A 10239-nucleotide genomic window follows, 5' to 3' on the forward strand; every position below is an offset into this window, starting at 1 on the left:
CCCCTAGCGTATCTCAAAGCTCCAATTTGAGGATACTTTAAAAATCCTTCTGCATATCTCCGGACCAGCTAAGGTACTGCCCAGCATGGCATGTGTGGTGGGTGAGGCTAGGAGGCTACTGTGCTTTTTAGAACTCGAAATGGCTCAGATATGGCATGTGGGAAGCCTCTGCAGATGAGATTTTTCAAAATGGCTCAATATTAGCCTCTCAGGGGCCAGCCTGCAGTAGAGCCAGTCTCCTGGTAACCTAATGCGCACAGTTGGCCTGATAGACGCTGTCTGATTGACTGAGCCCCCTGATTGGCTGCAGGAGTCAGTAGGCTGATACTTAAGCACAGAAGCAGCAGCTGTCTAGTGGCTGCTCAATATGCTCCTTACCTGGGATGTGCTTGAACCCACTTCTCCTGTCTCTAGCCTTGCTCTGTTTGTTTCCTGTTCCTGACCCAGCTCTGCTCTGGTTTCTGACTCCTCTCTCTGATGTTTGGCTATGTCCCCTGACTGTGACTTGGGTTAACCCTTCAGCTTTGGCTGTGGTCTCTTACTGCTGATGCTTGGCTCTGCCTTCTGACTGTGGCTTTGGGGTCTGGCCTTTGGCTTTGCTCTAGGAGCTCCTGCCTGGATTCAGCTCTAACAGGTATGAGTGTCACTTCAGGCATTAAGCTAGACTGTCTGTGACTTGGTCGCTGACATGGTCTGATTCTACTTCCATTAAAATCAAGGGTAAAATTCCCATTGACTTCAGTGAGACTGGAGTTCCAGCAATGCTGAGTGCTAATGAGCACACACCTGGCCTGCTAGAAACCCAGGTGTGCTTGAAGGCAAGGGAAGATTCCCCAAATCTAATGGTCCCATATAGCTCCCAAGTACCTTATGAAAGTCCAGGTATACTTGGCTTTTGAGATGTGTGGCAAAGACCTTCAATCAGAGGCATAACTAGGTGAGAATAGCAGAGGTGGAAGTCTGAGATGATTCAGAATTAATTGTGATAATTCTCAGGTTACCTGGGACTGCAAATCCCCTTGTTATCCACTGCCTCCATCGCTGGGGAGTCTTGCTTGTGCTTAGCTGAATGTTAGCTCCCTGGCACCATCCACCTGTTAGCCACTCAAGCACTATCCTCTAGGCTATGCCAGCCCTTTCTTTGCCTTGTAGTTTAACAATAGGTGCACCCCACTCCTGAAGTTCCCTGACACATTGCCCAGTGATCTCTAGTCCCTGATGCTGGCTACTCACAGAATTACCAAAACAGCTTATATGATTCAATTCAGGATCAACACTTCGCTTAATAGCCTATTATTTATAGTGAAATTATCCTATTTATAGTGAAAACAAGAATAAATTTATTCTCAAAATTAGCATGATAGTGAGTAAGGATATTGGAAACAAATGGTTACATATAAAATAAAATCATAACTTGCTTTTCTAGAAAATAAACTTACCGAATAGGTTAACTTCCTGTATAAAGAAGTTTTAGCTCACTCAGTCTTCTGCAGCTTTTTTAACCAAGGCTGGTTGTGATCTCATTTTTAGGAATGCAAAGGTGTGCTGCTTGTTTATTTCCTAGATGTAAAATGAAGGAACATCTTCTCTTCCTTCCAGCTATAACCCCAACATTTATTGTGTGTTCTCCTAGACTGCATAATCAATCCATTGCTTGCTTTTTTTTTTTTTTTTTTCTCCCCTCTGTGTGCTGCTTCCCTGTTGACTTCAAATCTCTTTGGTAAGATTTGACTTGTATGTAAATGGGCATCCATTGTATTGGTTTACAAAGGTTAACTAACATCCTTACACAAAAGGAGAGGTGAATAATCATCTAGTGTTTGATAGAAAACCTGTTTTTCACCTCTGCTGATGATTAATGCTTTGATACAGATTCTAAGAACATATTTTCAGTATGTATATGTAACTCCTTACTTAGGCCTGGTCTACACTTACCGGCAAATTTGGCAGCAGTCGATGGGAGTTATGCAAACTACGTAGAGCAGCTTGCGTATCTTCTGTTGACTTCCTAAAGTCTGTTCCATGGAATGTCTCCGCTGTGCTGCGCCGATGGGAAATGCGTTCCTGTTGATGCAGTGTTACTCTTCTTCCGGGGGTGGATTTATTAAGTCAATTTCCGGATTGATTGAGCGGGCCTTCACTTCTGCTCAATAGATCTTGAGAAGTCAATCTGACAGTGGCAAATTTGCTGCCGTCAATGAAGACATACCCTAAGTAGCTGTACAGACATTTCACAATGATATTAATAACCAATGTGACACTGGGTTTCATTTGAGAGCTCACAAACATTCTTTGGTGAACCAGCATGTATATATCACACTCAGGATATAGCTGTACCCCTTTGTCAGTTAGCATTAAGAGGTTCTTGGGTCACATTAATCTGACACTTTTTTTATTTATAAACAAGAAAAAAGTCCTATAGCCTCAGTCTTAATATTCATCCTTTCCTATGTTAACTTTCAGTAATACCCGAGGAAACCACAAAAATTTGTGTAGTATGGAAGTAAATTTGTGTCTAGAATAAGTGATATAGTCAATGGGGCTATACAAGTGCTTTAAATTAAGCATGTGCTTTGCTGAGTCAGGGCTATAGTAAAGGGTGGCTGAAAGACAGGAGGGGCAGATGCAGTGGCATACCGTGGGTCTCCAGCACCCAGGGACCAATGCTTGCATTTGCACCCCACCCCTTGTCGGCCGCAGCACCCTACGGGAGGTGGTCTGATCTGTGGGCCCGTTTCCCGCTTCTCCCCACTCCTTCCCATTGTGGAGGCAGCAGGTGCGGCTGGAAGCAGGAGTGACAGGGGCAGGTGCCCCTAGGCTGCCCGGCGGTGGGGGGGGCACATCATGGGTTCTGCCCTGGAGCCCTGCTGTTGGGTTGACTGTCTGGCCACTGCACAGCTGGGGTCCCTGCAGTCCCCTGGTGTCATTAAACTTCCAAATCTGGGCTGTCTGTGAGGATAATCATCCCCTGAATGTGTCTGGGGCAGGAGCCCCCTCCTCTGCCTGAGCAGCCCTGGTGTGTACTCCTGCCTTTTTTAAAAACATGTCAGCATGTGAAGGTGAGGGGCAGATCATGAAGAAATCTGCAGCATCTTCAGTCTCAGCAGAGAGCCTGCAAAGAATGTGTCTTGCTCCCTCCCAGCTGAGCGTGTTTGTTTCAAGATTGAACAGGTACTGCAAAGGCTCCCAGCCCTCCTATTGGCTCTGCCACACCTCTGCGTTCTTATTGGCTGAACAAAGAATAGGCCAGGGAGAGGAGGGAAAAGGAGCAAGCAACATCATGGCTCCAAGTCCTGGCTGGTGAGGGAAGGGGAAGAGGAGCTGAGCAAGCAATGTCGCTTCCAGCAGTTAGAAAATCAGGATGAGGCAAAAGCCCCATCTGCTTGGCCCTACTTAAATGGTGCCCCTGGGCCCAGCGTGGGAGGCCCGGGAGGATGCTTGCCTGAGGATGTCATAGCCTGGCAGCCTGTGACAGTGGGGGGAGCAATGGCCAGCGGCCCCGCAGGTCGATGCCTGGGGACATGGCCCTCCCCCCCATGATACACCACTGGGCAGATGAGTGTGATGCAGAGTGGTTACATGGTCAATTTCACACTCCCCACATCCACCACTGCTCAAGGAAGCAAAATTAGGAGACACACTCACTTGTTATCTTATTTCAATACACAGTACTTTCTGCCATTTGAACCACTGGTGCTTTTCTTTGCTTTAAGACCAGAAATCCAGCCCGGCAAACCCTTCTCATGCAGTAGTCCTCATTAATATATCATTGAATTTAAGGGTACTCCTTATATGAATAAAAAATACTTGTATGAGTAAGACTTTGCAGGATTGGGTCCTGTGTTTGCAATTCAAACATGTTAACAGTATAAGCTAGACTTCCTTGTTATTATAATATAAAGTTTCTTACCAAAGTAAGTTTATTTTTTATTGAAAATATCTATTACCTACATAGTCAGGAAAAGTGTATGTTCAGACTTTTTTGGCACATGCTTTATGATGGACATGCTGGCAAAGAGCCATACCTTTTCATTTGTAACTAAAATAATATAAATGTATTGATCAAATGTCTTGTATTTAGATAAAATAAATCAAAGATTGCAACTTTTTTATGTTTCTATCCGGCTGCCCTTTACACAATTTATTTTCCTAAAATTTGTTTTATTATTTTGCAGGAAGAAGATAGAAACTAAAGAGGAAACTGATCATTGGATGCAGGAGCAAAACCACAACTGAAGAATTCAGTGGCACTATGTAATCTTGATTCTGCTATTTTACATAGACGGACAGAATAAAATCAAATTATTACAGATGTTGAATCAAATAAAAATAAGATGAAAAATACTTTTTAATGTTCTTAGGACCATCCTTTGTACTCTTTTCATGAGAACCTTCTTTAGGGAGGCATTTTAAAATTAAGGCAAGTATTCACTATTTAAATATAATCAAATATCACCTGCATGTACATACTGTAGTACAAGTCCAGTAATCACAACAGGAGGCTTCTTAAACTGGGTTACCAATCAACCTTCTTTTGTTAGTATATGCATAACATCTAAGGGCTCAGCTCTGTCCTGCAATAATTATCACCATGTAGCTATCGCATATCTGTGTAAGCTGAACAGTAGCTAGGCTTATATGATAAGTGGAAATGATATATATCTGTTCACTGAAGTTTGAAAATCAAACCCTTTGGGCTGTTTGCAAAGCTTTGAGCAATGATGAGACTGTTTACGTTGGATCCTTTTAAATATTTTCATTGGAGACTGATATTCTGTCAGATGGGGAAGAACACACTTGGGTGTTGGTTATGCTCACTGGAATCCCCTATTTGTCTCACAAGAGAAGGATGACTTTCCTCTCTGATGCAGGATAATGATAAGCTTCTGCCACTGCAAAACAAACAAACAAAAACAAAACAACACCCAAATCCTACTCAGCTGACCATGCCTCTGGGCCTGATTCTCCGCTGCCTTTCACCTTGTGCAGCCATTTATATCTGTGCAAAGTGAGTGTAATATGCTACCAAATCACAAGTGTAGCATTTTACACCCATTTAGCGCAGGGGTAAATGAATACACAAGGTGCAAAGCAGAGGACGGACAATCAATCCCATAAGGGCTAGGCTCATGAGAGGACCAGAATTGAAGTCGAGTGTGTAAGAGCCACTCCACGTCTGAGATTCTTATAGTATTCAGCCCTTTGAAGTAGTAGCGTTATCCAGTTTAATATAGCAATAGAAAGATTTCAGAAGAGGGTCCTGTTTATTAAGTATGTGCTGTATTTTCACTTTATTTCTGGTGTGGCACTTTATTGACATCTAAGGGAATTCTTAAGAGATTGATGGGAGCATTTGACACTTATGTCTTTGAGAGAAGTTCTAGGGAATATTTTTTCTTGGCTATTTATTTTTGCTGTACATGGGATAGGCACAGGTTCACATTTTTCTTAAACAGTGTAAGAGGCAATTTTTAAAAAATGGACAAATACTAATTAAAGTTTTCCCATAAAGAAAAGTCCCTAGTGCATTTCTAATAATTTTTCACAACTGCTTTTTTGTCTATTTAAAAAGAAAAGTTTGAAACTAACTTCTAGTTTCCTCACAGTCACAAAGAAACATTGTGAGGTTCAAACTTTTTTTTAAAAAAAAGTCTTGCCTGTGTTTTAAATAATACTTTGAATTAAGTCTGAATATTTTGCAACTTGAGCTTGTTTTTTTGTTTTTGTTTCACTCATCTTGTGCAACAAAAATAGATCAGTTTGTTTTTTCACCCTCTAGTCAGTTTCATGTTGCTCTCTTGCAATGAGATAATGTTTGGGTTGCAAATATTACAGTGGAATGTTTAAAAGCAAATTAAAAATGTTTTCTTTTAATAAAATAGTTATGAACATATTTCTATAAATATTAGATTTTAAAGCTTGACAGCATGGTCCCAAACTAGCAGAGATTTAAACACATGTAACTTCAAGCAAGTGAATAGTTGCCCCAATCCTACGAAGATTTATGCACATGCTAACTTTATGCACTGTGAATAGTCCCATTGACTGCAGTCAGATTGTTCATGATGCATAAAGGTAAACGTGCTTAACTGTTTGCAGGAGCAAGGTCTCAAAGTTACAAGTCTTAAATGGTGTGTTATACTGAGGCCTGTTTGATTTTTGCCAGGCACCAATAACTTTTTGTACATTGCACAGGGTTCTCAGCACCCATTGAACTCGAAGTCTTCATTATGCCTATAGTAAAAAATAAAATATCTGTATCTCAGTGTCTGGAAGTATGAATTCATCAATATACCTTTCATACAGTATAGTGGCAATACTGTGGTTACACTTATATGGGCAGTTACGAAACAAACGTCTCATTTAAATATAGTAACTGTATTGAATTGTTCTTGGATTACTTATCCAGCTTTTTATGGCCATATACTACTCTGATCTAATTGATGCAAATAGCAATCACATGTATGGAGTGAGGCCAATATATGCCACTTTATTAGTCCCCAATTAAATACTACACAGACTATGGAGAAGATGACTCTATTTGGTTTATGCATATAAAATTATCCTGGGAGTGTCATAAATCAATATACGGTCCCAAATCTCTCATTTCAGCTGAAATACATATAAAATCCCTTATGCCAGGATGCTCCAATCAGAGCTTGAATCTGAGGACCTTACTTCTGCAAAAGTCTGGAATAAGTTGAGCTCAAGAAATGTTATATAATATGCTTTTTTCAGCTTGTTTAAATGTGAATAGAAGGAAGGAGAAGAGTAAACTTTTGGTCAAACCATGCTTCGGGGTTTTTTTGTTTTGTTTGTTTGTTTTGGATCTTTAAGCAGCAATATAATAGACGTATATCTATTCTGATATACTTTTTGAAGACTGGCAGAACTATAACAAAGCAAAGTTTGTCAAATAGATGCCTAAAAAATGCAGATTATTATATCCGGGGGCAGAATCAAGCCTTGGTTGATTTCAAGTCTCCTAAGCCTCATTTTGGAAAAGGGTATCAAAATGGGTTAACTTGATATCACAATTTCATCTTCATTCACGAGATTAGAACATATACTGGTAACTAATCATTTATGAACAGGGCTCCCAGTAGAGTTTACTAAAAAAAAGTATTTAAAGTAAAATGTTTGGTTTGAACTAAATACACAGAATTATTTTGTTCTTGACGTATTTGCTGAAGAGACACTTTAAATAGTTTTGCCTTTAGGTAAAGTTAGAATCCAACTATCTAAGATGGCATTCAACTGTTGAAACTATGAAACTATGCTTTCTCTATCTGCAATCCCCTGCCTTATTCACTATGAACATTGCAACTTCTGCAACAAATGAGGTAGGGGGTTCTAGCAGACAACAATATAATTAACTACAAAATCCTGATTCATTTCCTGAGCAAGTCCATCCTGTGTGCTGAAAGACCCAGGGGCCCTGTTGAAAAATAATGAAATCATGTAATTAAAGACTGTATCATAATGTATATGCTCAAGGGGGCCCAATTAAGAGTTCACAGAAATTTTGATGCTGGCATTTCCAAACTTTTGAGTGCTTAACTTTGCAACCTTATGTTCTTTTAATTTAACATATTATGAGACTGTAAAATGTAGCCAACTATACTGATGCCATTATGTGATCTGGGAATTAAAGATGTTTAAGACAATTGGCTGCAACTTTTATTAACAGAGCAAACATTAGCTCAATGGTTACCCACCTCAAACTTTGTCACTAGTAGGCCAATATGATTCAATCAGACTAAAAGTCTATTGGCACCAAACCAGTGCTATGGGAATCCTGAGCAAATCGACCCACAAATTGCTCAGTCTGCTGTTCCCATTTGGAGAATCAGGCACACCTATTAGGAGACTCCCAAATGTGTACATGAGTGTGAATTCATTTCCCCCATGTTTAAATCTAACCATAAAAGTTGGAATCCCTCATTTATCACTTTAAGCCTACAATTCCAGGGTTTTCAAGGAACAATCACTAAGGATTCCAGGTGGACAAGAAGCAAACATAGGTGCTAATCAAGAGTAACTCAGTTGATGTTTCCAAGGAGTTATAACCAGGAGTTACACTGGTATAAAAATGGTTGTGACGTCAAAATCAGGCCTTTGTTTTTCCAGCGCTATAATGTCACTAGACTTTAGTAAACCCAATAAATTTGAACCCATTATTTCTGTCCCCACAGATAACCTCTGAAGGATGATTGGAGGGAGCCTTGCCTTCAGTCCACTGAAAAGTACAAAACTGGGAAACTTAGTCACTTTCGGAGAAGAATCAATCCACTACACAGATAGAGTTGCTGCTTTTCACCATGCTTCCTCCTCAATCCCATAGAATTGATGAGTCTATGAATAAGAAGGTAAACTATCCACTCCACCCAGAGGGATCCAATCCAATCCACAGGAATTGGCAGGATTCAAAACTAACAAAACCTGGGGAGCATCTGTTATACTTCTTTCCCATCCATTTGCCTGACTGCAAAAGATTTGGAGATTGCCACTATTCCTATGGGGGTGTGGTAATGATATGAAGGCAGACCTTTGCCTTGGCTTGATCATAGCCTCAGTAGTGTCTTTGATCTCAATGTGATTGTGAATCAAGCTAAAATAAGGATTATAATTTAAAAGACCTTTAGTTTATGTGTTTCAGCATCTTTATTGAAATATCTGAAGCTGTCTGAGCCACTCATAACAGAGCTGGAGAAAGGAGGCCTTACTGTCACCCTGTTCCTAGTAAAGCATGCTGGGAAAGGGGAGGAGTCTCGGGCCTATAAAATGTAGGCTTGTGTCTCTCTCTCACATAGTGTTTGGGAGGATACTATCAAGGAAGGGTATAGTCCTGCTCTGTTAAGAAGGTACTCAGAAAAATACAGGTAGGGCCTGGAGGTATTTCTTCTGCTTGACCAAGACTTTTACTTAAGTGGTTGTTCTGAAGGGACTCTGGGGTGTGCATGTTGCTGAGCACTTTAGGGAATGGGCCTATGTGTAATCTGTTCTCATTTTACCTATTTCTTTTTGTGTGGTGGGAAAGAGCAGGAGGGAACCTGATATGACCCTGTGGGTTATTCATAAATACTAAGCATCTAGTGTGCCTTATTACCAGAAAGTTATAGATAAACTGGAGAAAATTTAGAGGAAAAATACTAATGATGAGAGGGCTTCTTAGGCTGACGTAAGAGGAAGAGATATGATATGTATACAGTTTTGCTAGGTGACTAATGTGACTAATAGAATGTGGTGATACCCAATAAATATTTGTAGGTTATATATGCTAAGGAGAAGAATAATTTTTAGTATGGTATAGAGGGGCATAATTATATTATAATGGATGCATGTTAGTAGCATGTTGATGACTATAAAACTACCTAGAAAGATAACTTTCTTTAAAACTAAGATGGGATCTTTTAGGCTGAATCTCAAGCAAAACTTCTTGAGAATGAACTCTGTTAGGCTGTGGTATGGCAAAGCAAATGGTGGGAAAATCATAATTCAAATTTTTTAAAATTAGGCTAGATCCTGTCTTGCATAGTAAATGACTGTATGAACTATCCTGCAGTGGAAGGAGGATGGATTAGATGATTCTATAGGCCTTTTCTGACTCTTATGGAAAATCTAGAGGCAATTATTTTCATAATGACATCCCACAACCTTCAACTGCAAATACTGTAGAAGGAATTAAACAGTTCATTGTCAAAGGCCTCTTCCAAGAGGCCATAGATTATATCTGAGACCATATTGAAAATGAAGGTAAAACTACCTTTCCACCAACACATGGTAAAATTCTAACTCTTTTTTTTTTTTTTTTTTTTTTTTTAATAACTAGCATCTCACAGATCATAATTTACATTGATACATACATTATAATTTCCTTTGTATATTATTTATCTAAAACTTTAGGCTCTTTAAACAGATAACCATAAACCATTTAATACAACAGGATCCTGTCAAATTAAAACATCCAAGTCTTTTCCAGCAAGTGATGTAGTTTAGGATTAATTAATGGAACTTGAGCTCCAGCATTGTATTGATGATGTGATTTTTGTATTTGGTATGATAGCTAATGCTAAAACAAAAATTAAGAAATTGGTCATACCTTCTGTTAAATATACATTTAATTTATAAAGGATTAATATTGCAGACCTTAGTATGTGTTATAAATAGTTATAAATACATTAGTAGGAAGTGTTTTAGTCTAACAGGTTGCTTTCAACTATCAATTAACTTTAAAAA

The 10239-nt window shown here is 39.4% G+C and overlaps 1 long non-coding RNA gene across 1 annotated transcript; it reads left to right on the forward strand.

Moving 5' to 3' along the window:
- The first annotated feature begins 375 nt into the window (after positions 1-375).
- On the forward strand, positions 376-8904 carry LOC137162674 (uncharacterized). The gene is made up of 3 exons (XR_010922462.1): positions 376-634; positions 4176-4420; positions 8196-8904. It is a non-coding gene; the product is annotated as an uncharacterized lncRNA (long non-coding RNA).
- The last annotated feature ends 1335 nt before the right edge of the window (positions 8905-10239 follow it).

The sequence above is a fragment of the Emydura macquarii genome, unplaced genomic scaffold (assembly GCF_026122565.2).
Source record: "Emydura macquarii macquarii isolate MOO-44397 ecotype Brisbane River unplaced genomic scaffold, CSIRO-AGI_Emac_v2 contig_2452, whole genome shotgun sequence".
NCBI classification, from domain to species: domain Eukaryota; kingdom Metazoa; phylum Chordata; order Testudines; family Chelidae; genus Emydura; species Emydura macquarii.